The sequence below is a fragment of the Octodon degus genome, unplaced genomic scaffold (genome assembly GCF_000260255.1).
Source record: "Octodon degus isolate 3935 unplaced genomic scaffold, OctDeg1.0 scaffold00022, whole genome shotgun sequence".
NCBI lineage: Eukaryota > Metazoa > Chordata > Mammalia > Rodentia > Octodontidae > Octodon > Octodon degus.
In genome coordinates this window covers 8,789,444-8,793,613 of record NW_004524598.1, presented here as the reverse complement: position 1 = coordinate 8,793,613, position 4,170 = coordinate 8,789,444, and the positions used below count along the sequence as shown (strand labels likewise).

Genomic DNA, 4,170 nt, shown 5'->3' with positions numbered 1-4,170 from the left:
GGCATGTGGTGCTGGGGGATTGAACCGCGGTCCCTGATGCTTTGCCAAGCTTGTTCTAAGTAGGTGCTTTAGACCACTGAGCCATCTCTCCAGCCCCTGGTACAGTCCTTATAGAGAACAAGATGCAGGCTGCTCAAACAATGAAAACTACAACTGCCTTGTGGTCTAGCAAGCCTGTCCCGAGTGTATATACCCAAAGGAAGTGAAGTCACTATCGAAGCAGTGTCTGCATTCCCATGTACCTTGCAGGAAATATACGTAATTGCCAAGATTCAAATGACCCAAGTGTCCATAGATGGATGAATGGATAAAGAAAACCTGGTATAGGTGTATATGCATATATATGCCCATATGTAAATTTATAGGAATACTACTCAGCCTTTAAAGAAGGAAATCCTACCATTTGTGACTTCAAAGATGAACGTAGGCAGTGATGGCATGGGTTTGTCATCATTGACCTAGAGGCACAATGCCCATGATACAGGCAATGTGCAAATGCTACATGATCTCATTCGTGTGTGAAATCTAGAATAGTCGGCCTACTATAGCAGACTGAAGAGTCGTTACGTGTGGAGTCTGAGAACTTAATTTCTAGCTTTCAGCCCCCTCCAGCCAGGGCATGGATGAGGTCCCACCCTTCCTGCTTTTCTGCACTGAGTACCACGAGGCCTTTCCTCCCTGACCTGTGGTGTTGGTCAGTGTAGAAGATACAGCATGAATCACAAACAAGGATCTGTCATGAACACTGGGTCCAGCCGCCAGTATTTTCCAAGCTCATCTATGGGACTGTTCTGTGTACTTTGTAGTAGGATGGCTTCTGTTAACATTGCAATGACCATCTCTGATATCAAAAATGAAGAAAGTGGGCCTCAAATTAATTATGGGCAAATTTCAGCTTTGGTTAGTTGAAGAAAATTATGGGTCTGGATTTCTGTTTACTGCCAAATGTGTTTATGGTTCATGTCATTATATAAAAAGACTGGGCTATTTGCTCTTTATCTAAAAATACATTCTCAATCTCTGGCATCAACAGGAAGTTTGGCACACTATTTCTACAGTAAAAATATGCAGGAGGCGGCATCAGGTCCCAGTGAACATCAATGAAAATTCAGACTGGCTTTCACAGTGGTCTGACCAGTCTGACTTCTCAGGAGCAGAGAACTATCTAGGTCTTGTAGTTCTGTGCTGAGCATATTCAGGAAAAGTTGATCATATTTCTCTAATCATTACCTGCTACAGCAGCAGGGAATTAGGCTCGCTTAATTAGGCTAAGAACTAACTGATGGAACAAACAGTAAAGTGCAGAGTAGAGCAAGCTGGTGTTTGGGGGCCTCATCGGAGGAACTAGGTTGCTTTTGTTGTAATGGTAATTTGTTAAAAAATTGAGTTTCTAAAAGGAAAAAAACATTTGAGTTTCTGAGTTTTTCCGACCAAGAAAACCAAATTGCCAGATTAATGTCTTTTTGAAGATTGGGCTAAAACTAAGAGAAGTATGTGCTACTAATATATATGATTATTATTAATATTTACAGTATTGGAAATAGTAAAATAATATATAATAGCACCTTCATTAATCCTTTTTTTCATTAATCCATTTTATATTGTTAGAGCAAATATTTGAGAGTCAGTAATTATAAAAGAAGTTTGTATATTCAGTCCTGAAAGCCAGTAACTCATGACCAGGTAGCAGCAGAACGTGGGGAGGGCCTCATGTTCAACTGAAAGATAAAGGGGCCAGGGCACAGCACCTGCCTGGCAAGTGCAAGGTCCTGAGTTTGATACCCAGTACAAAAAAAAAAGAACATGACTCCAGGAAACTATGGACTGTGATTCCTGGGGCTTCACCCAGCATCCAGACCTGGTCTCATGGCTGTGTGTCATTTGGTAGCTCAAGGAAGGACAATGGGCCCGTACTGCTTGCCTGCAGAGGAAGCCAAACACACCCTTTTTTTTTTTTTTTGATTTGTATTTAGGACAGGGCTTACAGGGTGCTCAGGGTCTCACTACTAGATCAGACTCCTGGTGATCCACCTGTTTACAGCCTCCCAAGAGCTGGGATTACAGGCAAACCACCAAGCCCAGTCTTGCTTGCCTGCAAAGGGAAGAAAATTTATGAAAATCAAATTTGATGACACAAAGGAAAGAGCCTTAAAACCCAGAAACAGTTTTTTTTTTTCCCCCAGGGACAGTTTTGAAAAGTGTTTAATTGTGAGAGTTGATAATTGTTGAGCCATGAGCCTCTTTTTAAAAAAAAAAAAAAAAACCATGAGAATATATAAAAATAAAAAATATAATATTGTATATTATATAATATGTGCTATTAATACATATTATATTATGTAATTATAACAGAGGCAAAATTTATATTCTTGTTCCTGATCCTAGATTGAATGACAGAAAGTTTATGGGACTGTTTGGCCCTCTTTAAACTATGAGAGTGACAGCCACCACTCCTCCTGGTGTTCTCCCTGTCTAGGACATGTGCAGAAGGTGAAGGAGAGACTGGGAAGGGCGTTGAGTCATTTGGAAGGTTTTCAAGTCCTCCCCAGGGGGAGGAGGAGCCAGTTTGGCCACGCTCTTCGAGGGGAGGTCAGCTGCCCTGTCAGTGATTGTTAGCCTCTCTCCATGCTCCTGGGGCGCCCCTCTGCTTACTTTGATGTATACCAGAGACCTGCCTCTCTCCCACAGTTTCCCAGGGTGCTTTTCCAGATCTGGAGGGTTTGCCTGGTGGTGGTGGGGGGACCTGAGAAAGGATCCCTTTTCAGAACCAGGTGGGAAAGTCTTAGTGCTCTTTTGATGTGAAGGGGAGGATCCTCTTTTATGGCCAAAAAGCAGAGTAAACAATGTAGAATACCACAGTAGCCACGTCAGTGACTCATTAGCCAAAGATTCATAGCTTTTGGCAAGGGAGAGCTCTGGAAATCACTTGGACAACCCCTTCTTGTAAAGATAAGAAACTAGAAGGCTAGGGACTGGCCAGGTACTTCAAGGCTAAGTCAAGTAAGACCTGGGAACCCTGGTTTCCTGTTTATAAAGATTGCTGTTTATTTTGTAGCTTCTTTGTACGTGTATGCTTTGCAGTGCCTGTTAAATTAGAAAAATAAAATATATTGCCTTTAAAAAATTTTCCAAAATAAATGTAACCCTTATAGTCTTAGTATTTACCAGGTACTGTTTTACATTCCTTATGATACATTTTATTTTATTTTTATGTATTTAGTACAGGGTCTACAGGGTCTCACTACACAGATCAGATCTGTAGTGATTCTCTCGTTTTCAGCCTCCCAAGTGCTGGGATTATAGGTGCACACCACCACGCCCAGTCTCAGTGGCTGTCTCAGTGTGTCCCGGGAGTGGGGCTGGCCTGCCACGGCCCACCATGGCACACTGGGGATCAAACCCTGGCCACTGCACTCTGCCTAAGCAGGCACTTTAGTCTGCTGAGCTATCTGGCTGGCCCTACATTCCTTGTGTATAGAGACACTCATTAATCTTATAACAAATCTGCAAGGTAAATACTAACACCCTTTCCAATTTACAGATGAGGAAACTAGGACACAAAGAAGTCAAGTTAACGTTTCAGAGGTCACGTGGTAATGTCTAGCTGGTGAGTGCCTGCGCCAGATTCAGTCTGGACGTGCTCCCCTAATTCCCTGTGCACACGTAGGTGCTGTTTGCTGAAGTGTGAAAGTTCCCTGTTCCCCAGGCGTGTGGTGGCTTGTGTTTTGGGGGCTAGGTGACTACCTCTCACGAGTTGTGACCAGTGTTATATGTCATTTCTTGGCTGGGTCACTTAATGACTAGTGTGTAGCCCTCCAGATTTCTCTTGCCCCTTGCTGCAGAGGCTGGCAAAGCTCCAGATGGTGGTTTCTCTCAGCTTGGGCACGTTGGAGAGGAAGTGGCTTCAACCCACCCAAGGCAGACGTAGCGTAAGTGCAAAATCTGCTTCACTTGTTTGGCCACTAAAATTTTGGGTTTGTCACCACAGCATAATTTAATTTATCTGACTGATGAAAGCTCTGATGTGCGTAACACTTTAAGGGGCATATTACCAAGTAAGTTAGACAATTAAAAGGTTTCTCAAATAATTACCTCTTAAAGCCTCATTGATACAAAATGGACATTCATAGTTATATCCCAATTTTTTTAAGTTCTGTTGTTGAATATTAT

The 4,170-nt window shown here is 42.5% G+C and overlaps 1 protein-coding gene across 3 annotated transcripts in view; it reads left to right on the top strand.

The window, feature by feature from the left end:
• The window catches only part of Ankrd6 (ankyrin repeat domain 6), a 210,953-nt gene that overhangs the window by 70,418 nt on the left and 136,365 nt on the right, over positions 1-4,170 (top strand). The window contains exon 1 of one of the 3 annotated variants that reach the window (XM_023711924.1): positions 3,559-3,607. The exons of the other annotated variants lie outside the window; for them this stretch is intronic. The gene's annotated coding sequence lies outside the window, so the exon portion shown is untranslated. Of the gene's footprint in view, positions 1-3,558; positions 3,608-4,170 lie in introns of those variants that run through there. 3 annotated transcript variants of the gene reach the window in all.